This window comes from Balaenoptera physalus (genome assembly GCF_965194825.1).
Source record: "Balaenoptera physalus genome assembly, chromosome: 6".
NCBI lineage: Eukaryota > Metazoa > Chordata > Mammalia > Artiodactyla > Balaenopteridae > Balaenoptera > Balaenoptera physalus.
This window is the reverse complement of record NC_138885.1, coordinates 109898179-109923154: the sequence shown is the minus strand read 5'-3', so window position 1 is coordinate 109923154 and position 24976 is coordinate 109898179.

The following is a 24976-nucleotide window of genomic DNA, read 5'->3' as shown; positions in this document are numbered from 1 at the left end:
ACACCATTTTAAAGCTGCACAGATGTTCGCAGAACCTTAACTCTTCCCTTACTGCCGGACCTGTTGGCTGTTTACAACGTCACCATTGTGTACATTTCAAATGATATATTTGGGGCAGATCTTTTGGGCAGGTGGCTAAAAAGGAATTACTGAGTCAAAGGATATGAATATTTTTAAAGCCTTGATGCATGTTGGGAATTGCTTTCTAGAAAACTGTACCAGTTGATACCTCCAGAAGTAATGTATAAATACTCATCTTCCCATATTCTTAGAAGCCTTCAGAATTGTATTACTGTCTTTAATCTCTGCTATTTTGATAGATGAAAATCTTATCTCATTGTTTAGCTTGCATTTCCTTGATTCTTTTGAGGTTTAACATTTTTTCATGTATATATTAGCCATTTATCCCTTTATTAATTGGGGGTCTGTGTTCTCTCATTTATTTAAGGTCTTTATATATTAAGTAGATTAACTTTTTGACAAATTTGAGACAAGTATTTTCCACAAAATTTTTTTTTTGGCTTTTTCTTTTGTTCATATTATCTCATAACATAAAGGTTAAATTTTTTTTTAAGGAACCAGAAGAGTAATTCTTTCCCTTGTTAAGTCTTCAGTTGCTTTTTGTCTGAGTTTAAGAGTAACATATGCCTATTAAAGAAAATTAGAAAAACACTTATATTGCTTTTAGCCCTAGAAAGTCTTCCACTGTCCAGAGATTGGACATGTATTTAATTTTCTTCTAATTTGCTATGTTTTAATTTTATGTCCTTAGCACTTTAATTCACCTGGAATTTATTTTGGTGTATTCTGTGAAGCATGGGTCTAAATTGCTCTTTTCCAAATAGCTAATCAGTTATCTAAGCACCTTGCTTTCAGCACTACTACTAACTAATCTTTCTGCTTCCCACTGTCAGTGTTAGCTATTGTTGCAATAATGCCGCATAACAAGCAAATCCAAAACTGAGGGGCATACAACAACAAGCATGTACTTCTCATTCGTGCCCCTGTGGGCAGGTTAAGTTTCAGCTCATCTAGGCTGGGCTGGCTTCCAAGCTGTGAGTGGGATCAGGTCACTTCCATGTGTCTTTCACTCTCCTTAAACCAGCAACTAACTACCCGAGGGATGTTCTCATGGTGAAAGGCATGGCTACAGAGACCAAGTTCAACTGTAATAGCACATTTAAGACCTCTGCTTGTATCATTCCATTGGCCAAAGCAAGTCACAAGGTCAAGCCCAACATCAGTGGTGCGGGAGAAATATTTCACCTCCATGGAGATGGTGTATAGTCACATGGTGAAGGGTGTGTTTTCAGGGAGAGATGAAGAATTGAGAACCGAAATGCAATCAATCTACCACACCCACGGAAACAGTCTTTCAGGAAACTAGGTTGTGTTAAGATAAAGGCAGAACAGAATCTAGATAGGGACCCAAGGTCAAGAGAAGTTTGTTTTGTTTTAATTTCTTTATTTTATTTTTGGCTGCGTTGGGTCTTCGTTGTTGCGTGTGGGCTTTCTCTAGTTGCGGCGAGCGGGGGCTACTCTTTGTTGTGGTGCACGGGCTTCTCATTGCGGTGGCTTCTCTTGTTGCGGAGCACGGGCTCTAGGTGCGTGGGCTTCAGTAGCTGTGGCACGTGAGCACCGTAGTTGTGGCTCGCGGGCTCTAGAGCGCAGGCTCAGTAGTTGTGGCACAGGCGTCTAGCTACTCCGTGGCATGTGGGATTTTCCCGGACCAGGGCTTGAACCCTTGTCCCCTGCGTTGGCAGGCAGATTCTTAACCACTGCACCACGAGGGAAGCCCCAAGAGAAGTTTTTTAGGCAAGGAGGTACTCGAGTTTGCTTATATAGAGTGAGAAAAGGGGTGGAGGGGTGGGTGGGCACAGAAATTATTTACCCTAAAAAGCATATTTGTTGAAAGCAAAGGAATTGGAGCTGGGCCTGAGGTTTCCAATAACAACTGTGGATAATGAGAGGAGATCTCAGCAAAGTAAAAGATCTGCCAAACAGAGGCAGACCTTAACCCTGACAGTGCCCCCCAAGCCAAATGTCTGCAAGCAATGAGGTATTATCAGGTATAAAGTGTAGGAGGGGGTGAATAATGAAGCATCAGTCTGGCTGGGGCAGAAGATTCTCATGGGAGAGGAGGTGAAACCAAAGCAGATTTGGAGCAGATTCGTTCTGGAAGTCTTCCAGAACAGGCCGGGGGAGGGGAGGGTGGCTTCCTAGCCCTGCATGAGTCCCCCAAAACACCCACTCTCATTCCTTATCCCCAGCCTTGTCCAGCTCCCTGCATTTCCTAAAATGTATCTTGGATGATTAGCTATAATCTTGTAAATGTGTGTGTAGCATGAGATTAGATTTAGGATTCAGTCGTCTCTGTATCTCTGCAGGCTCATGCTTGAGCCTGCATTTCCTGTTTCAGATGACAGGGACTGTGTTTTAATTTCTCAATATAATGCCTGGCACAGCCTTACCTGCAGAAAAGTGTGTTCACAGTGACTTTTGATGAGGTTCTGTAATCCTTCACTTTGCATGTATAGACACGGATTTAGAGACATGCAAGCTCCCTTGGCCCGGAAGGGCCTTCTACAAACTAGCTTGTCAGTCTTCTCACTCCCGCCTCTTTTGCGGCATACACAGGGGTTTAATTCAATTCTATCTGATTTTTGTTTATTGAGAGCCTTTTATGTGCCAGACACTGAGAAGAAGCTGAATTGTGGGTAAGGAGACAGGGAGGGAGCAGGCTATAGCTCCGGCCTTTAAGATGTATCCACATAAGAGAAACTTCATGTCTGGGGTTACTGAATGAAACCCAGGATTCGGTGTTGGGATTACAATTCATTGGGGATAATTTAACCCACCTCTTGGCTTTTTTGGGGCGGGGGGAGGAATGAGGCCTCCAGTTCATTGTGTGTAATGATCCTATACCTCTATACTCTCCACACTGGGGACTCAGTCTTTAGATTCAGCTATCTAATAAGGGTACCTCAGAGGGAGAGAAAAAGTGTGATTTGGGGGTCAGGTTATCTAGCCTCTCTCAGGCCAGAGCACAGGCCGAAGCCCAAAAAGCAAGAGAAGAAAACAAGAGCAGTGCCTCCCCTGCTTCCCTCCCCAACTATCTCCCCGCTGGGGAGATAGCTACCTTCACTGTTTGCAGATTTCTTTCCCTCCCTGTGCTGGGCTAGGGCTAGAGCTGGAGCCAGAAAGAGCCCAACCTTAGCTCCGGTTTGCCCAAATCTGTAGATGTCACCACACCTGTCTTTACAATTCCTTCCAACCCACTGACCTTAACAACTTCTAGAACTCATTGGTAAGGCAGCATGGTGTGGAGGGGCGGTGGTTAATGAGGTGGAAACCCCACTGGTCTTGGGATACCTTGGGTCCTAGTCCTGCCTCTGCCATCCATTGCTGTATAATCTTGGTCGAATCACTCCCTCAGCCTCTGTGGCCTCTTCTTATCCTTCAGGGCATGGCTTACATGTCACCTGCTCAGGGAGGCCCTCCCCCATCTAAATTGGCCCTCTCTGTCCTCCATATCATTGCCCCTTCTGTTCGATTTCTTTATAGCACCACAATTTGTAATCACACACAGGTAGCTATGTATGTGTATATATACACGTATATGTAAGTATAGATAAATACATATATAATTATATTTGTTTGCTCATTTGGTTTGTTTCTCTGCTGGATTCTAGATTGTAGGCTCCAGGAATGAAGAGATTGTGTGTCTTTGACCCTTGCATTCTCAGAGCCTGGCACAGTGCCTGGCACAAAGGAGGACACAGAAAAGTAATTTAGTGAATGAATAAAAAGAATGAATGGCAGCTGACCCATGTGATCTCCCAGGTTCCTTCCAGCTGAAAAAGTTTATGAGGCTACGGTTTCCCGCCAAGAGGCCCATTCCAGGGCCTCTCTCAGAGTTCCCCGTTGGGGGAAGGTGGGAGGGTGTGGGGCCGAGCCCCGGACTCCAGCGATTTTATACCGGGATTAGCGCAGATCAGAAGCCGGCTCCGGCCACGCCTCCCGATCGGCCAGCCGGGGGCGGGGCCAGGCCGCCTGCAGCCCGGTGATATTCCGGGCGTGCACCAGGCCAGGGGCGGCGAGTGGGCGGGTGCGAACGCCAGCCAATGGAGGGGCCGGACCAGAACGCCCCCAGTCCCCCAGCTTGCGGGTGCAGGGGGCGTGGCCCCAACCCCTCAGGTTCCCCAAGTGGGGGCCTGGGCCGAGCCGTCGCCTAGCAACGCCCCGCCCCGCCCCCTGGGCGGCCTCGGGCGCCTACCCCCAGCATGGCCTGGCAAGGCTGGCCTTCGTCGTGGCTGTGGGTCGCCAGCTGCGGGCTGCTGCTCCTGGTCCTCGTCCTGCTCGTGAGCCCCAGCAGCTGCCGAGCGCGGCGGACCCTCCGCAGCCTGTTCACGGCGCGTAGCCAGCGGCTGCTCTTCCGAATCGGGTTCGTGCCGGGCTCCGGCGGGATGCGGGGCTCGGGAAAGCGGTCGCGCTGGAAAGGGGGACTGAGAGGGGTGCCGGGGGAGGGTTTAGGGGTTCTGACGGGGCTAGGGCTAGGGGATCCAGGGCCAGAGAAGAGCGATCGGAGAGGCAGGCTGGAGAAGCCACTGATCTGGGGGGACTGAGGAAGAGCAGTTGGGGGTGGAAAATTGGGCTGGGCTGGGGAAAGCAGTTTGCGGCGGGGGGGGGGGGTGTGGGGAGCAGGCCAGGGTAGCCAGAGAAAGGGGGCGTTGAGAGGACATCTGGAGAAAAGAGCCAGATGAGGGGCTGGAGACAAGGGAGCTGGAAAAAGAGAGCAGGTGCAGGAGCCCGGGCTCCCGCCACCCCCGCAAGTTCCTCCAGTGGCAGGTGCTGGTGAGAAGGCATGTCTCAGACCGTCTAAGTCTCACGTGAAACCGCTAACCCCTTCCATGTGTCCCTGTCCCCCTCCCCATCGCTCAATTCCCTACCATTCAATGTAAGCTCTTCTGTCCCAACAGAGAGTCCCAACTCTGTAGGTCAGTCTGTCCCTTTCCTTCAGTCCCCTCCCCCACCAATCCTGGCCCCAGTCATAAGCCTCAGGCTGTGAAATCCGACCCTAATCACTCAGCCTGACTTGTTGCTGGTTCACTGACCTCCAATGACTTTTTCCTTTCTGACCACCCCCACTCCCACCCCAGTCCTCATTCTTCCCTTCCAGCTACTTCGACTCCTTCCTGGACCAAGCAAGGTTGGCGACCAGCCCTGTTCTGCCACAGAAACACTAAGAGGCAGCGAAGGAGCCACAAGAGGAAGGCTTCCTAGGGTCTCTATCCCCTTCCCATTACCAGCAGGGCCAGGGGGCAGGACCTCAGGCCCCAGTTGAAGGACAGTGATGTTGGGCCTGGGAACTATGGGAGCCCTGGCCCCAGGCCAGGCTCGGGGGAGGACCTAAGCCGGGAATTTCCTGAGTTTCAGAGAAGACATTGTACAATTCACCCCTCCTCCCCGACCACCCCAGATATCCCAGAAGCTTCACCCCTAGGATTGTGCTCACACTCACTCTAAGACAAAGAGATATAAGGGCCCAGTGGGGGGAAAACTGGAAAAACATAGGTTGGGGGGGGAATCTTGCACATGTGCCTTTTGGGGCATTCGCATCTCTAATAGCCCAAACATTGGTCACATTCTCAGTGATGCTCCGACTAAGTCACCACTGCTCTGCATTAAAATAATGAGATTTACAAATATTCAAATATCTGCATATTTAGGATTAAAAAAAAATTTCTCCTTACAACATTTATAGAAATTTTATTGCTCTATTTGGGGAGGGATTTTTAAATCTACTTCCAGCTTTCAAAATTGGTAACATTGAAATCACACAAATGGCCTGAGGAAGTGAAAAATAAAGGTTCCACAAGAGACTGGAATCAGAAGTCCTGAGATCAAAATTCCCAAGGTCGCCACCTCAGAATCCTGAGGGTTTGGCTATTTCTAGAACTTGGGGTCTGGGAGTTTCCAAATCCTCAAACTTGGAATTCTCAGAGAGCTTCTTTGGAATTCAGTATTCTGTGGGCTTTCCTGTGGCTGGATTTCAAGGTTGCCTTGGAACCAACTCCCCAAATTTGCAGAGCAGAAGGGCGTGCCTGGAATCAGAATCCCAGATCCTGCCCCTCCAGGGTCTGGGAAACAATCAGTCCAGTCCCTTGGGGGAGAAGCCACTGGCTGCTGGGAGGGACAGGGGGTGTTAGCAGGAAACGGTCTGAGGGAAATGGGCAGGTGTCAATGCTGTGAGGGTGCCTCCAGGAAGGATGGAGAGGGAGGGGGACAGGATGGGTCAGGACATGATGGGAGGGGCAGAGCGCATGGGCACACTCCACCCTAAATGTGTGGCTGAGGGGACCACAAGTAGAGGATTCTACTGGAGGCTGGAAAGTGGATGATGGAGATAGGAAGCAATGGCTGGGAGAGGAGTCGTTGTTGATGTTATCATTAATAACAATACTCACTGGTGTTTGACAGAGTTATTAAGGGCTTTCCTCAAACATAACCACCATTGTCTTGGGATGGGGATAACTGGGCGCAATGCAGGGTTGATTTGGGCTAGCCTGAGGCAGACACACACATTTGGGACTCTGCGGGGCCTGGGAGGCAGCGTGTAGTAGTTAAGCATATAGCATGTGGGGACAGACAATCTGCTTTTGAATCCTAGCTTTTGTGCCTTAGTAGCCACGTGACCTTGGACAAATAACTCAGCCTCTCTGTGCCTCAGTTGTTTGCATCTGTAAACGGGCCTGGTGATAGTGCCTATCTCACAGCGCTCCTGTGAGGATCAAATGAAATTCTACATAGGGCCTGGCTTGTAGTAAGTGCTCAGGAAATGTTAGCAATTGCTCATTCTCTAGCATGAGGGATGGGTGGGAGGGAGGATACATGGCGGTGGGCCATGGCTCCTTCTGGAGCTTCCTTTGTTTTTTTTTAGATAGGCGCCCAGATAGCTTGTCAACTTCCTTTTTTTTTTTTTTTTCTGGCTGCACCATGCGGCACGTGGGATCTTAGTTACCTGACCAAGGATCGAACCGGTGCCCCCTGCAGTGGAGGCACGGAGTCTTTTTTTTTCTTTTATAAATGTATTTACTTGTTTATTTATTTTTGGCTGCGTTGGGTCTTCGTTGCTGCGCACGGGCTTTCTCTAGTTGCGGAGAGCTGGGGGCTACTCTTCGTTGTGGTGCACGGGGCTCTCATTGCGGTGGCTTCTCTTGTTGCGGAGCATGGGCTCCAGGGTGCGCGGACTTCAGTAGTTGTGGCACACAGCCTCAGTAGTTGTGGCACACAGGCTCGGTAGTTGTGGCGCACGGGCTTAATTGCTCCGCGGCATGTGGGATCTTCCCGGACCAGGGCTTGAACCCGTGTCTCCTGCATTGGCTGGTGGATTCTTAACCACTGCGCCGCCAGGGAAGCCCGAGGCATGGAGTCTTAACCACTGGACCACCAGGGAAGTCCCCTGTATCGTTTTTTAAAAACAATGTTTATCGACATATGAACACTGTTCTACATGTGTGTATTCTGTTTTGTTTTTTTTTAACTTTTTATTCTGAAGTCATTTCAGGCTTACAAAATACTTGCAGAAAAGTACAAGGAGGTCCCATACACCTGACACCTAGCTTCCCCAAATGTTCACTTCTTACTTTTAACTACAGTGTTAGTATCAAAACCAGGAAATTAACATTGATACAATTCTAAAAATCCCTTTACCGTCTTTACTCAAATGTTACCAGTTGTCCCCCAGCGTCCTTTTTCTGGTCCAGGATCATGCAATACATTGGGTTTTAACTATAAACACCATTTTAAAGCTGCACAGATGTTCGCAGAACCTTAACTCTTCCCTTACTGCCGGACCTGTTGGCTGTTTACAACGTCACCATTGTGTACATTTCAAATGATATATTTGGGGCAGATCTTTTGGGCAGGTGGCTAAAAAGGAATTACTGAGTCAAAGGATATGAATATTTTTAAAGCCTTGATGCATGTTGGGAATTGCTTTCTAGAAAACTGTACCAGTTGATACCTCCAGAAGTAATGTATAAATACTCATCTTCCCATATTCTTAGAAGCCTTCAGAATTGTATTACTGTCTTTAATCTCTGCTATTTTGATAGATGAAAATCTTATCTCATTGTTTAGCTTGCATTTCCTTGATTCTTTTGAGGTTTAACATTTTTTCATGTATATATTAGCCATTTATCCCTTTATTAATTGGGGGTCTGTGTTCTCTCATTTATTTAAGGTCTTTATATATTAAGTAGATTAACTTTTTGACAAATTTGAGACAAGTATTTTCCACAAAATTTTTTTTTTGGCTTTTTCTTTTGTTCATATTATCTCATAACATAAAGGTTAAATTTTTTTTTAAGGAACCAGAAGAGTAATTCTTTCCCTTGTTAAGTCTTCAGTTGCTTTTTGTCTGAGTTTAAGAGTAACATATGCCTATTAAAGAAAATTAGAAAAACACTTATATTGCTTTTAGCCCTAGAAAGTCTTCCACTGTCCAGAGATTGGACATGTATTTAATTTTCTTCTAATTTGCTATGTTTTAATTTTATGTCCTTAGCACTTTAATTCACCTGGAATTTATTTTGGTGTATTCTGTGAAGCATGGGTCTAAATTGCTCTTTTCCAAATAGCTAATCAGTTATCTAAGCACCTTGCTTTCAGCACTACTACTAACTAATCTTTCTGCTTCCCACTGTCAGTGTTAGCTATTGTTGCAATAATGCCGCATAACAAGCAAATCCAAAACTGAGGGGCATACAACAACAAGCATGTACTTCTCATTCGTGCCCCTGTGGGCAGGTTAAGTTTCAGCTCATCTAGGCTGGGCTGGCTTCCAAGCTGTGAGTGGGATCAGGTCACTTCCATGTGTCTTTCACTCTCCTTAAACCAGCAACTAACTACCCGAGGGATGTTCTCATGGTGAAAGGCATGGCTACAGAGACCAAGTTCAACTGTAATAGCACATTTAAGACCTCTGCTTGTATCATTCCATTGGCCAAAGCAAGTCACAAGGTCAAGCCCAACATCAGTGGTGCGGGAGAAATATTTCACCTCCATGGAGATGGTGCATAGTCACATGGTGAAGGGTGTGTTTTCAGGGAGAGATGAAGAATTGAGAACCGAAATGCAATCAATCTACCACACCCACGGAAACAGTCTTTCAGGAAACTAGGTTGTGTTAAGATAAAGGCAGAACAGAATCTAGATAGGGACCCAAGGTCAAGAGAAGTTTGTTTTGTTTTAATTTCTTTATTTTATTTTTGGCTGCGTTGGGTCTTCGTTGTTGCGTGTGGGCTTTCTCTAGTTGCGGCGAGCGGGGGCTACTCTTTGTTGTGGTGCACGGGCTTCTCACTGCGGTGGCTTCTCTTGTTGCGGAGCACGGGCTCTAGGTGCGTGGGCTTCAGTAGCTGTGGCACGTGAGCACCGTAGTTGTGGCTCGCGGGCTCTAGAGCGCAGGCTCAGTAGTTGTGGCACAGGCGTCTAGCTACTCCGTGGCATGTGGGATTTTCCCGGACCAGGGCTTGAACCCTTGTCCCCTGCGTTGGCAGGCAGATTCTTAACCACTGCACCACGAGGGAAGCCCCAAGAGAAGTTTTTTAGGCAAGGAGGTACTCGAGTTTGCTTATATAGAGTGAGAAAAGGGGTGGAGGGGTGGGTGGGCACAGAAATTATTTACCCTAAAAAGCATATTTGTTGAAAGCAAAGGAATTGGAGCTGGGCCTGAGGTTTCCAATAACAACTGTGGATAATGAGAGGAGATCTCAGCAAAGTAAAAGATCTGCCAAACAGAGGCAGACCTTAACCCTGACAGTGCCCCCCAAGCCAAATGTCTGCAAGCAATGAGGTATTATCAGGTATAAAGTGTAGGAGGGGGTGAATAATGAAGCATCAGTCTGGCTGGGGCAGAAGATTCTCATGGGAGAGGAGGTGAAACCAAAGCAGATTTGGAGCAGATTCGTTCTGGAAGTCTTCCAGAACAGGCCGGGGGAGGGGAGGGTGGCTTCCTAGCCCTGCATGAGTCCCCCAAAACACCCACTCTCATTCCTTATCCCCAGCCTTGTCCAGCTCCCTGCATTTCCTAAAATGTATCTTGGATGATTAGCTATAATCTTGTAAATGTGTGTGTAGCATGAGATTAGATTTAGGATTCAGTCGTCTCTGTATCTCTGCAGGCTCATGCTTGAGCCTGCATTTCCTGTTTCAGATGACAGGGACTGTGTTTTAATTTCTCAATATAATGCCTGGCACAGCCTTACCTGCAGAAAAGTGTGTTCACAGTGACTTTTGATGAGGTTCTGTAATCCTTCACTTTGCATGTATAGACACGGATTTAGAGACATGCAAGCTCCCTTGGCCCGGAAGGGCCTTCTACAAACTAGCTTGTCAGTCTTCTCACTCCCGCCTCTTTTGCGGCATACACAGGGGTTTAATTCAATTCTATCTGATTTTTGTTTATTGAGAGCCTTTTATGTGCCAGACACTGAGAAGAAGCTGAATTGTGGGTAAGGAGACAGGGAGGGAGCAGGCTATAGCTCCGGCCTTTAAGATGTATCCACATAAGAGAAACTTCATGTCTGGGGTTACTGAATGAAACCCAGGATTCGGTGTTGGGATTACAATTCATTGGGGATAATTTAACCCACCTCTTGGCTTTTTTGGGGCGGGGGGAGGAATGAGGCCTCCAGTTCATTGTGTGTAATGATCCTATACCTCTATACTCTCCACACTGGGGACTCAGTCTTTAGATTCAGCTATCTAATAAGGGTACCTCAGAGGGAGAGAAAAAGTGTGATTTGGGGGTCAGGTTATCTAGCCTCTCTCAGGCCAGAGCACAGGCCGAAGCCCAAAAAGCAAGAGAAGAAAACAAGAGCAGTGCCTCCCCTGCTTCCCTCCCCAACTATCTCCCCGCTGGGGAGATAGCTACCTTCACTGTTTGCAGATTTCTTTCCCTCCCTGTGCTGGGCTAGGGCTAGAGCTGGAGCCAGAAAGAGCCCAACCTTAGCTCCGGTTTGCCCAAATCTGTAGATGTCACCACACCTGTCTTTACAATTCCTTCCAACCCACTGACCTTAACAACTTCTAGAACTCATTGGTAAGGCAGCATGGTGTGGAGGGGCGGTGGTTAATGAGGTGGAAACCCCACTGGTCTTGGGATACCTTGGGTCCTAGTCCTGCCTCTGCCATCCATTGCTGTATAATCTTGGTCGAATCACTCCCTCAGCCTCTGTGGCCTCTTCTTATCCTTCAGGGCATGGCTTACATGTCACCTGCTCAGGGAGGCCCTCCCCCATCTAAATTGGCCCTCTCTGTCCTCCATATCATTGCCCCTTCTGTTCGATTTCTTTATAGCACCACAATTTGTAATCACACACAGGTAGCTATGTATGTGTATATATACACGTATATGTAAGTATAGATAAATACATATATAATTATATTTGTTTGCTCATTTGGTTTGTTTCTCTGCTGGATTCTAGATTGTAGGCTCCAGGAATGAAGAGATTGTGTGTCTTTGACCCTTGCATTCTCAGAGCCTGGCACAGTGCCTGGCACAAAGGAGGACACAGAAAAGTAATTTAGTGAATGAATAAAAAGAATGAATGGCAGCTGACCCATGTGATCTCCCAGGTTCCTTCCAGCTGAAAAAGTTTATGAGGCTACGGTTTCCCGCCAAGAGGCCCATTCCAGGGCCTCTCTCAGAGTTCCCCGTTGGGGGAAGGTGGGAGGGTGTGGGGCCGAGCCCCGGACTCCAGCGATTTTATACCGGGATTAGCGCAGATCAGAAGCCGGCTCCGGCCACGCCTCCCGATCGGCCAGCCGGGGGCGGGGCCAGGCCGCCTGCAGCCCGGTGATATTCCGGGCGTGCACCAGGCCAGGGGCGGCGAGTGGGCGGGTGCGAACGCCAGCCAATGGAGGGGCCGGACCAGAACGCCCCCAGTCCCCCAGCTTGCGGGTGCAGGGGGCGTGGCCCCAACCCCTCAGGTTCCCCAAGTGGGGGCCTGGGCCGAGCCGTCGCCTAGCAACGCCCCGCCCCGCCCCCTGGGCGGCCTCGGGCGCCTACCCCCAGCATGGCCTGGCAAGGCTGGCCTTCGTCGTGGCTGTGGGTCGCCAGCTGCGGGCTGCTGCTCCTGGTCCTCGTCCTGCTCGTGAGCCCCAGCAGCTGCCGAGCGCGGCGGACCCTCCGCAGCCTGTTCACGGCGCGTAGCCAGCGGCTGCTCTTCCGAATCGGGTTCGTGCCGGGCTCCGGCGGGATGCGGGGCTCGGGAAAGCGGTCGCGCTGGAAAGGGGGACTGAGAGGGGTGCCGGGGGAGGGTTTAGGGGTTCTGACGGGGCTAGGGCTAGGGGATCCAGGGCCAGAGAAGAGCGATCGGAGAGGCAGGCTGGAGAAGCCACTGATCTGGGGGGACTGAGGAAGAGCAGTTGGGGGTGGAAAATTGGGCTGGGCTGGGGAAAGCAGTTTGCGGCGGGGGGGGGGGGTGTGGGGAGCAGGCCAGGGTAGCCAGAGAAAGGGGGCGTTGAGAGGACATCTGGAGAAAAGAGCCAGATGAGGGGCTGGAGACAAGGGAGCTGGAAAAAGAGAGCAGGTGCAGGAGCCCGGGCTCCCGCCACCCCCGCAAGTTCCTCCAGTGGCAGGTGCTGGTGAGAAGGCATGTCTCAGACCGTCTAAGTCTCACGTGAAACCGCTAACCCCTTCCATGTGTCCCTGTCCCCCTCCCCATCGCTCAATTCCCTACCATTCAATGTAAGCTCTTCTGTCCCAACAGAGAGTCCCAACTCTGTAGGTCAGTCTGTCCCTTTCCTTCAGTCCCCTCCCCCACCAATCCTGGCCCCAGTCATAAGCCTCAGGCTGTGAAATCCGACCCTAATCACTCAGCCTGACTTGTTGCTGGTTCACTGACCTCCAATGACTTTTTCCTTTCTGACCACCCCCACTCCCACCCCAGTCCTCATTCTTCCCTTCCAGCTACTTCGACTCCTTCCTGGACCAAGCAAGGTTGGCGACCAGCCCTGTTCTGCCACAGAAACACTAAGAGGCAGCGAAGGAGCCACAAGAGGAAGGCTTCCTAGGGTCTCTATCCCCTTCCCATTACCAGCAGGGCCAGGGGGCAGGACCTCAGGCCCCAGTTGAAGGACAGTGATGTTGGGCCTGGGAACTATGGGAGCCCTGGCCCCAGGCCAGGCTCGGGGGAGGACCTAAGCCGGGAATTTCCTGAGTTTCAGAGAAGACATTGTACAATTCACCCCTCCTCCCCGACCACCCCAGATATCCCAGAAGCTTCACCCCTAGGATTGTGCTCACACTCACTCTAAGACAAAGAGATATAAGGGCCCAGTGGGGGGAAAACTGGAAAAACATAGGTTGGGGGGGGAATCTTGCACATGTGCCTTTTGGGGCATTCGCATCTCTAATAGCCCAAACATTGGTCACATTCTCAGTGATGCTCCGACTAAGTCACCACTGCTCTGCATTAAAATAATGAGATTTACAAATATTCAAATATCTGCATATTTAGGATTAAAAAAAAATTTCTCCTTACAACATTTATAGAAATTTTATTGCTCTATTTGGGGAGGGATTTTTAAATCTACTTCCAGCTTTCAAAATTGGTAACATTGAAATCACACAAATGGCCTGAGGAAGTGAAAAATAAAGGTTCCACAAGAGACTGGAATCAGAAGTCCTGAGATCAAAATTCCCAAGGTCGCCACCTCAGAATCCTGAGGGTTTGGCTATTTCTAGAACTTGGGGTCTGGGAGTTTCCAAATCCTCAAACTTGGAATTCTCAGAGAGCTTCTTTGGAATTCAGTATTCTGTGGGCTTTCCTGTGGCTGGATTTCAAGGTTGCCTTGGAACCAACTCCCCAAATTTGCAGAGCAGAAGGGCGTGCCTGGAATCAGAATCCCAGATCCTGCCCCTCCAGGGTCTGGGAAACAATCAGTCCAGTCCCTTGGGGGAGAAGCCACTGGCTGCTGGGAGGGACAGGGGGTGTTAGCAGGAAACGGTCTGAGGGAAATGGGCAGGTGTCAATGCTGTGAGGGTGCCTCCAGGAAGGATGGAGAGGGAGGGGGACAGGATGGGTCAGGACATGATGGGAGGGGCAGAGCGCATGGGCACACTCCACCCTAAATGTGTGGCTGAGGGGACCACAAGTAGAGGATTCTACTGGAGGCTGGAAAGTGGATGATGGAGATAGGAAGCAATGGCTGGGAGAGGAGTCGTTGTTGATGTTATCATTAATAACAATACTCACTGGTGTTTGACAGAGTTATTAAGGGCTTTCCTCAAACATAACCACCATTGTCTTGGGATGGGGATAACTGGGCGCAATGCAGGGTTGATTTGGGCTAGCCTGAGGCAGACACACACATTTGGGACTCTGCGGGGCCTGGGAGGCAGCGTGTAGTAGTTAAGCATATAGCATGTGGGGACAGACAATCTGCTTTTGAATCCTAGCTTTTGTGCCTTAGTAGCCACGTGACCTTGGACAAATAACTCAGCCTCTCTGTGCCTCAGTTGTTTGCATCTGTAAACGGGCCTGGTGATAGTGCCTATCTCACAGCGCTCCTGTGAGGATCAAATGAAATTCTACATAGGGCCTGGCTTGTAGTAAGTGCTCAGGAAATGTTAGCAATTGCTCATTCTCTAGCATGAGGGATGGGTGGGAGGGAGGATACATGGCGGTGGGCCATGGCTCCTTCTGGAGCTTCCTTTGTTTTTTTTTAGATAGGCGCCCAGATAGCTTGTCAACTTCCTTTTTTTTTTTTTTTTCTGGCTGCACCATGCGGCACGTGGGATCTTAGTTACCTGACCAAGGATCGAACCGGTGCCCCCTGCAGTGGAGGCACGGAGTCTTTTTTTTTCTTTTATAAATGTATTTACTTGTTTATTTATTTTTGGCTGCGTTGGGTCTTCGTTGCTGCGCACGGGCTTTCTCTAGTTGCGGAGAGCTGGGGGCTACTCTTCGTTGTGGTGCACGGGGCTCTCATTGCGGTGGCTTCTCTTGTTGCGGAGCATGGGCTCCAGGGTGCGCGGACTTCAGTAGTTGTGGCACACAGCCTCAGTAGTTGTGGCACACAGGCTCGGTAGTTGTGGCGCACGGGCTTAATTGCTCCGCGGCATGTGGGATCTTCCCGGACCAGGGCTTGAACCCGTGTCTCCTGCATTGGCTGGTGGATTCTTAACCACTGCGCCGCCAGGGAAGCCCGAGGCATGGAGTCTTAACCACTGGACCACCAGGGAAGTCCCCTGTATCGTTTTTTAAAAACAATGTTTATCGACATATGAACACTGTTCTACATGTGTGTATTCTGTTTTGTTTTTTTTTAACTTTTTATTCTGAAGTCATTTCAGGCTTACAAAATACTTGCAGAAAAGTACAAGGAGGTCCCATACACCTGACACCTAGCTTCCCCAAATGTTCACTTCTTACTTTTAACTACAGTGTTAGTATCAAAACCAGGAAATTAACATTGATACAATTCTAAAAATCCCTTTACCGTCTTTACTCAAATGTTACCAGTTGTCCCCCAGCGTCCTTTTTCTGGTCCAGGATCATGCAATACATTGGGTTTTAACTATAAACACCATTTTAAAGCTGCACAGATGTTCGCAGAACCTTAACTCTTCCCTTACTGCCGGACCTGTTGGCTGTTTACAACGTCACCATTGTGTACATTTCAAATGATATATTTGGGGCAGATCTTTTGGGCAGGTGGCTAAAAAGGAATTACTGAGTCAAAGGATATGAATATTTTTAAAGCCTTGATGCATGTTGGGAATTGCTTTCTAGAAAACTGTACCAGTTGATACCTCCAGAAGTAATGTATAAATACTCATCTTCCCATATTCTTAGAAGCCTTCAGAATTGTATTACTGTCTTTAATCTCTGCTATTTTGATAGATGAAAATCTTATCTCATTGTTTAGCTTGCATTTCCTTGATTCTTTTGAGGTTTAACATTTTTTCATGTATATATTAGCCATTTATCCCTTTATTAATTGGGGGTCTGTGTTCTCTCATTTATTTAAGGTCTTTATATATTAAGTAGATTAACTTTTTGACAAATTTGAGACAAGTATTTTCCACAAAATTTTTTTTTTGGCTTTTTCTTTTGTTCATATTATCTCATAACATAAAGGTTAAATTTTTTTTTAAGGAACCAGAAGAGTAATTCTTTCCCTTGTTAAGTCTTCAGTTGCTTTTTGTCTGAGTTTAAGAGTAACATATGCCTATTAAAGAAAATTAGAAAAACACTTATATTGCTTTTAGCCCTAGAAAGTCTTCCACTGTCCAGAGATTGGACATGTATTTAATTTTCTTCTAATTTGCTATGTTTTAATTTTATGTCCTTAGCACTTTAATTCACCTGGAATTTATTTTGGTGTATTCTGTGAAGCATGGGTCTAAATTGCTCTTTTCCAAATAGCTAATCAGTTATCTAAGCACCTTGCTTTCAGCACTACTACTAACTAATCTTTCTGCTTCCCACTGTCAGTGTTAGCTATTGTTGCAATAATGCCGCATAACAAGCAAATCCAAAACTGAGGGGCATACAACAACAAGCATGTACTTCTCATTCGTGCCCCTGTGGGCAGGTTAAGTTTCAGCTCATCTAGGCTGGGCTGGCTTCCAAGCTGTGAGTGGGATCAGGTCACTTCCATGTGTCTTTCACTCTCCTTAAACCAGCAACTAACTACCCGAGGGATGTTCTCATGGTGAAAGGCATGGCTACAGAGACCAAGTTCAACTGTAATAGCACATTTAAGACCTCTGCTTGTATCATTCCATTGGCCAAAGCAAGTCACAAGGTCAAGCCCAACATCAGTGGTGCGGGAGAAATATTTCACCTCCATGGAGATGGTGCATAGTCACATGGTGAAGGGTGTGTTTTCAGGGAGAGATGAAGAATTGAGAACCGAAATGCAATCAATCTACCACACCCACGGAAACAGTCTTTCAGGAAACTAGGTTGTGTTAAGATAAAGGCAGAACAGAATCTAGATAGGGACCCAAGGTCAAGAGAAGTTTGTTTTGTTTTAATTTCTTTATTTTATTTTTGGCTGCGTTGGGTCTTCGTTGTTGCGTGTGGGCTTTCTCTAGTTGCGGCGAGCGGGGGCTACTCTTTGTTGTGGTGCACGGGCTTCTCACTGCGGTGGCTTCTCTTGTTGCGGAGCACGGGCTCTAGGTGCGTGGGCTTCAGTAGCTGTGGCACGTGAGCACCGTAGTTGTGGCTCGCGGGCTCTAGAGCGCAGGCTCAGTAGTTGTGGCACAGGCGTCTAGCTACTCCGTGGCATGTGGGATTTTCCCGGACCAGGGCTTGAACCCTTGTCCCCTGCGTTGGCAGGCAGATTCTTAACCACTGCACCACGAGGGAAGCCCCAAGAGAAGTTTTTTAGGCAAGGAGGTACTCGAGTTTGCTTATATAGAGTGAGAAAAGGGGTGGAGGGGTGGGTGGGCACAGAAATTATTTACCCTAAAAAGCATATTTGTTGAAAGCAAAGGAATTGGAGCTGGGCCTGAGGTTTCCAATAACAACTGTGGATAATGAGAGGAGATCTCAGCAAAGTAAAAGATCTGCCAAACAGAGGCAGACCTTAACCCTGACAGTGCCCCCCAAGCCAAATGTCTGCAAGCAATGAGGTATTATCAGGTATAAAGTGTAGGAGGGGGTGAATAATGAAGCATCAGTCTGGCTGGGGCAGAAGATTCTCATGGGAGAGGAGGTGAAACCAAAGCAGATTTGGAGCAGATTCGTTCTGGAAGTCTTCCAGAACAGGCCGGGGGAGGGGAGGGTGGCTTCCTAGCCCTGCATGAGTCCCCCAAAACACCCACTCTCATTCCTTATCCCCAGCCTTGTCCAGCTCCCTGCATTTCCTAAAATGTATCTTGGATGATTAGCTATAATCTTGTAAATGTGTGTGTAGCATGAGATTAGATTTAGGATTCAGTCGTCTCTGTATCTCTGCAGGCTCATGCTTGAGCCTGCATTTCCTGTTTCAGATGACAGGGACTGTGTTTTAATTTCTCAATATAATGCCTGGCACAGCCTTACCTGCAGAAAAGTGTGTTCACAGTGACTTTTGATGAGGTTCTGTAATCCTTCACTTTGCATGTATAGACACGGATTTAGAGACATGCAAGCTCCCTTGGCCCGGAAGGGCCTTCTACAAACTAGCTTGTCAGTCTTCTCACTCCCGCCTCTTTTGCGGCATACACAGGGGTTTAATTCAATTCTATCTGATTTTTGTTTATTGAGAGCCTTTTATGTGCCAGACACTGAGAAGAAGCTGAATTGTGGGTAAGGAGACAGGGAGGGAGCAGGCTATAGCTCCGGCCTTTAAGATGTATCCACATAAGAGAAACTTCATGTCTGGGGTTACTGAATGAAACCCAGGATTCGGTGTTGGGATTACAATTCATTGGGGATAATTTAACCCACCTCTTGGCTTTTTTGGGGCGGGGGGAGGAATGAGGCCTCCAGTTCATTGTGTGTAATGATCCTATACCTCTATACTCTCCACACTGGGGACTCAGTCTTTAGATTCAGCTATCTAATAAGGGTACCTCAGAGGGAGAGAAAAAGTGTGATTTGGGGGTCAGGTTATCTAGCCTCTCTCAGGCCAGAGCACAGGCCGAAGCCCAAAAAGCAAGAGAAGAAAACAAGAGCAGTGCCTCCCCTGCTTCCCTCCCCAACTATCTCCCCGCTGGGGAGATAGCTACCTTCACTGTTTGCAGATTTCTTTCCCTCCCTGTGCTGGGCTAGGGCTAGAGCTGGAGCCAGAAAGAGCCCAACCTTAGCTCCGGTTTGCCCAAATCTGTAGATGTCACCACACCTGTCTTTACAATTCCTTCCAACCCACTGACCTTAACAACTTCTAGAACTCATTGGTAAGGCAGCATGGTGTGGAGGGGCGGTGGTTAATGAGGTGGAAACCCCACTGGTCTTGGGATACCTTGGGTCCTAGTCCTGCCTCTGCCATCCATTGCTGTATAATCTTGGTCGAATCACTCCCTCAGCCTCTGTGGCCTCTTCTTATCCTTCAGGGCATGGCTTACATGTCACCTGCTCAGGGAGGCCCTCCCCCATCTAAATTGGCCCTCTCTGTCCTCCATATCATTGCCCCTTCTGTTCGATTTCTTTATAGCACCACAATTTGTAATCACACACAGGTAGCTATGTATGTGTATATATACACGTATATGTAAGTATAGATAAATACATATATAATTATATTTGTTTGCTCATTTGGTTTGTTTCTCTGCTGGATTCTAGATTGTAGGCTCCAGGAATGAAGAGATTGTGTGTCTTTGACCCTTGCATTCTCAGAGCCTGGCACAGTGCCTGGCACAAAGGAGGACACAGAAAAGTAATTTAGTGAATGAATAAAAAGAATGAATGGCAGCTGACCCATGTGATCTCCCAGGTTCCTTCCAGCTGAAAAAGTTTATGAGGCTACGGTTTCCCGCCAAGAGGCCCATTCCAGGGCCTCTCTCAGAGTTCCCCGTTGGGGGAAGGTGGGAGGGTGTGGGGCCGAGCCCCGGACTCCAGCGATTTTATACCGGGATTAGCGCAGATCAGAAGCCGGCTCCGGCCACGCCTCCCGATCGGCCAGCCGGGGGCGGGGCCAGGCCGCCTGCAGCCCGGTGATATTCCGGGCGTGCACCAGGCCAGGGGCGGCGAGTGGGCGGGTGCGAACGCCAGCCAATGGAGGGGCCGGACCAGAACGCCCCCAGTCCCCCAGCTTGCGGGTGCAGGGGGCGTGGCCCCAACCCCTCAGGTTCCCCAAGTGGGGGCCTGGGCCGAGCCGTCGCCTAGCAACGCCCCGCCCCGCCCCCTGGGCGGCCTCGGGCGCCTACCCCCAGCATGGCCTGGCAAGGCTGGCCTTCGTCGTGGCTGTGGGTCGCCAGCTGCGGGCTGCTGCTCCTGGTCCTCGTCCTGCTCGTGAGCCCCAGCAGCTGCCGAGCGCGGCGGACCCTCCGCAGCCTGTTCACGGCGCGTAGCCAGCGGCTGCTCTTCCGAATCGGGTTCGTGCCGGGCTCCGGCGGGATGCGGGGCTCGGGAAAGCGGTCGCGCTGGAAAGGGGGACTGAGAGGGGTGCCGGGGGAGGGTTTAGGGGTTCTGACGGGGCTAGGGCTAGGGGATCCAGGGCCAGAGAAGAGCGATCGGAGAGGCAGGCTGGAGAAGCCACTGATCTGGGGGGACTGAGGAAGAGCAGTTGGGGGTGGAAAATTGGGCTGGGCTGGGGAAAGCAGTTTGCGGCGGGGGGGGGGGTGTGGGGAGCAGGCCAGGGTAGCCAGAGAAAGGGGGCGTTGAGAGGACATCTGGAGAAAAGAGCCAGATGAGGGGCTGGAGACAAGGGAGCTGGAAAAAGAGAGCAGGTGCAGGAGCCCGGGCTCCCGCCACCCCCGCAAGTTCCTCCAGTGGCAGGTGCTGGTGAGAAGGCATGTCTCAGACCGTCTAAGTCTCACGTGAAACCGCTAACCCCTTCCATGTGTCCCTGTCCCCCTCCCCATCGCTCAATTCCCTACCATTCAATGTAAGCTCTTCTGTCCCAACAGAGAGTCCCAACTCTGTAGGTCAGTCTGTCCCTTTCCTTCAGTCCCCTCCCCCACCAATCCTGGCCCCAGTCATAAGCCTCAGGCTGTGAAATCCGACCCTAATCACTCAGCCTGACTTGTTGCTGGTTCACTGACCTCCAATGACTTTTTCCTTTCTGACCACCCCCACTCCCACCCCAGTCCTCATTCTTCCCTTCCAGCTACTTCGACTCCTTCCTGGACCAAGCAAGGTTGGCGACCAGCCCTGTTCTGCCACAGAAACACTAAGAGGCAGCGAAGGAGCCACAAGAGGAAGGCTTCCTAGGGTCTCTATCCCCTTCCCATTACCAGCAGGGCCAGGGGGCAGGACCTCAGGCCCCAGTTGAAGGACAGTGATGTTGGGCCTGGGAACTATGGGAGCCCTGGCCCCAGGCCAGGCTCGGGGGAGGACCTAAGCCGGGAATTTCCTGAGTTTCAGAGAAGACATTGTACAATTCACCCCTCCTCCCCGACCACCCCAGATATCCCAGAAGCTTCACCCCTAGGATTGTGCTCACACTCACTCTAAGACAAAGAGATATAAGGGCCCAGTGGGGGGAAAACTGGAAAAACATAGGTTGGGGGGGGAATCTTGCACATGTGCCTTTTGGGGCATTCGCATCTCTAATAGCCCAAACATTGGTCACATTCTCAGTGATGCTCCGACTAAGTCACCACTGCTCTGCATTAAAATAATGAGATTTACAAATATTCAAATATCTGCATATTTAGGATTAAAAAAAAATTTCTCCTTACAACATTTATAGAAATTTTATTGCTCTATTTGGGGAGGGATTTTTAAATCTACTTCCAGCTTTCAAAATTGGTAACATTGAAATCACACAAATGGCCTGAGGAAGTGAAAAATAAAGGTTCCACAAGAGACTGGAATCAGAAGTCCTGAGATCAAAATTCCCAAGGTCGCCACCTCAGAATCCTGAGGGTTTGGCTATTTCTAGAACTTGGGGTCTGGGAGTTTCCAAATCCTCAAACTTGGAATTCTCAGAGAGCTTCTTTGGAATTCAGTATTCTGTGGGCTTTCCTGTGGCTGGATTTCAAGGTTGCCTTGGAACCAACTCCCCAAATTTGCAGAGCAGAAGGGCGTGCCTGGAATCAGAATCCCAGATCCTGCCCCTCCAGGGTCTGGGAAACAATCAGTCCAGTCCCTTGGGGGAGAAGCCACTGGCTGCTGGGAGGGACAGGGGGTGTTAGCAGGAAACGGTCTGAGGGAAATGGGCAGGTGTCAATGCTGTGAGGGTGCCTCCAGGAAGGATGGAGAGGGAGGGGGACAGGATGGGTCAGGACATGATGGGAGGGGCAGAGCGCATGGGCACACTCCACCCTAAATGTGTGGCTGAGGGGACCACAAGTAGAGGATTCTACTGGAGGCTGGAAAGTGGATGATGGAGATAGGAAGCAATGGCTGGGAGAGGAGTCGTTGTTGATGTTATCATTAATAACAATACTCACTGGTGTTTGACAGAGTTATTAAGGGCTTTCCTCAAACATAACCACCATTGTCTTGGGATGGGGATAACTGGGCGCAATGCAGGGTTGATTTGGGCTAGCCTGAGGCAGACACACACATTTGGGACTCTGCGGGGCCTGGGAGGCAGCGTGTAGTAGTTAAGCATATAGCATGTGGGGACAGACAATCTGCTTTTGAATCCTAGCTTTTGTGCCTTAGTAGCCACGTGACCTTGGACAAATAACTCAGCCTCTCTGTGCCTCAGTTGTTTGCATCTGTAAACGGGCCTGGTGATAGTGCCTATCTCACAGCGCTCCTGTGAGGATCAAATGAAATTCTACATAGGGCCTGGCTTGTAGTAAGTGCTCAGGAAATGTTAGCAATTGCTCATTCTCTAGCATGAGGGATGGGTGGGAGGGAGGATACATGGCGGTGGGCCATGGCTCCTTCTGGAGCTTCCTTTGTTTTTTTTTAGATAGGCGCCCAGATAGCTTGTCAACTTCCTTTTTTTTTTTTTTTTCTGGCTGCACCATGCGGCACGTGGGATCTTAGTTACCTGACCAAGGATCGAACCGGTGCCCCCTGCAGTGGAGGCACGGAGTCTTTTTTTTTCTTTTATAAATGTATTTACTTGTTTATTTATTTTTGGCTGCGTTGGGTCTTCGTTGCTGCGCACGGGCTTTCTCTAGTTGCGGAGAGCTGGGGGCTACTCTTCGTTGTGGTGCACGGGGCTCTCATTGCGGTGGCTTCTCTTGTTGCGGAGCATGGGCTCCAGGGTGCGCGGACTTCAGTAGTTGTGGCACACAGCCTCAGTAGTTGTGGCACACAGGCTCGGTAGTTGTGGCGCACGGGCTTAATTGCTCCGCGGCATGTGGGATCTTCCCGGACCAGGGCTTGAACCCGTGTCTCCTGCATTGGCTGGTGGATTCTTAACCACTGCGCCGCCAGGGAAGCCCGAGGCATGGAGTCTTAACCACTGGACCACCAGGGAAGTCCGTCACTATTTTTTTTTTTTTTTTTTTTTGGAGCTTCCTTACATGCTTCTACTCCTGTCTTCCAAGTCTATCCTGCCCATGTACCCATCAGGAAATCCCACATCCCTTCATTCGTTCAGTGACCACCCCCTAACTGCCCTGGGTCGAGACTGTGGGATCACTGATATGAGCAGAGTCTGTTCGCCGTTCTCAAGGAGTCGGGGAGAGGAGCATGTGAAAAGGGACCCTAAGTGGCAGGAGGCAGGGCATGACAGTTTCCCCCAGGAGGAACAGGGTGTGCCTGAGGAGGCTGGGATCCGGAGTGTGTGCTCCCCTATGTGTGCCTCCTGCTGCATGCCTCAGTTTCCCTTTTGCCCCTTTGCCTTCTCAGTGGTAGTTGAGGAGGTTTGAGTAGAGAAAGGGCCCCTGAGCAGAGCCTGTCTGCAGGGGGTGGGGAGGGGAGGGGGGTGAATGGGGAATTAGGCTGGGAATGTCTTGAGAATGTCTGAGAAAGTGGAAAGCGCCTGGCCTCTGCGGATGGACAAGGTCACACGGTGATTTGCTCCAGGTTGAGATGGGGAGGGAAATAGGTTGGAGGCCTTCTAAATAGGCCTTTCCTAGTTTTCTAAACGGGATATAGGGACTTCCCTGGTGGCGCAGTGGTTAAGAATCTGCCAGCCAATGCAGGAGACACGGGTTCAAGCCCTGGTCCGGGAAGATCCCACATGCCGCGGAGCAACTAAGCCCATGTGCCACAACTACTGAGCCCGTGCACCACAACTACTGAAGCCCGCATGCCACAACTACTGAGTCTGCGTGGCTAGAGCCCTTGCTCTGCAACAAGAGAAGCCACCACAATGAGAAGCCTGCACACCACAACGAAGAGTAGTCCCCGCTCACCGCAACTAGAGAAAAGCCCGCGCACAGCAACGAAGACCCAACGCAGCCAAAAATAAATAAATAAATAAATTTATTTTTTAAAAAAACAAACAAAAAAACGGGATATACAGGGCTATGCTCTTTTCGTGCTCCAGGGTGCTGTCATTTGCCTGTGATGCCTGGAACTATGGCAGGCATTTTAGGACTGTGAGTAAGCAGCCTAAGAGGCTATTCCAACAGCTGAAGATGGCAGAGCAAAAGTGGGGATGGAACTAGTGTCCTTGAAGACATAACTGAGCCCCTAAATTAACCAGTCTGGATTGGCCCCTGGACTTCTTGTTATGTGAGATAAAAATTGTCCTTATTGTTCAAACCACTTTTAGTTGGGTTTTTTGATACTTGCAGCCAAAAGCACCCAAACTAGTACTGCGGGTAAATTTTACATTTTAATCTAAAGTGGGAGGAAAAGCAGTATAAATTTTGTGTAATTGATATGACTGCTATAAGCAAAAATGCATAAAAATATCTAAAATGCTATCAGTGATGATCTTCAATTGATGGGTTCATGTGGTATCACTTGTTTTATTTTTTTTATACTTTAAAAATATGTTCTGGGGACTTCCCTGGTGGCGCAGTGGTTAAGAATCCACCTGCTAAAAAAAAAAAAAAAAAAAGAATCCACCTGCCAATGCAGGGGACACGGGTTCAATCCCTGGTCTGGGAAGATCCCACATGCCGCAGAGCAACTAAGCCCGTGCACCACAACTGCTGAGCCCACGTGCGGCAACTACTGAAGCCCCTGTGCTCTAGGGACTGCATGTCGCAACTACTGAGCCCGCGTGCTGCAACTACTGACGCCCGCACGCCTAGAGCCCGTGCTCCGCAACAAGAGAAGCCACTGCAATGAGAAGCCCGCGTGCCGCAATGAAGAGCAGCCCCCACTTGCCGCAACTAGAGAAAGCCCACGTGCAGCAACGAAGACCCAACTCAGCCAAAAATAAATAAAACTTAAAAAAAATCACATTTGCATAAAAAGATATTTTCTGACCGTCTATGATGAGAAGG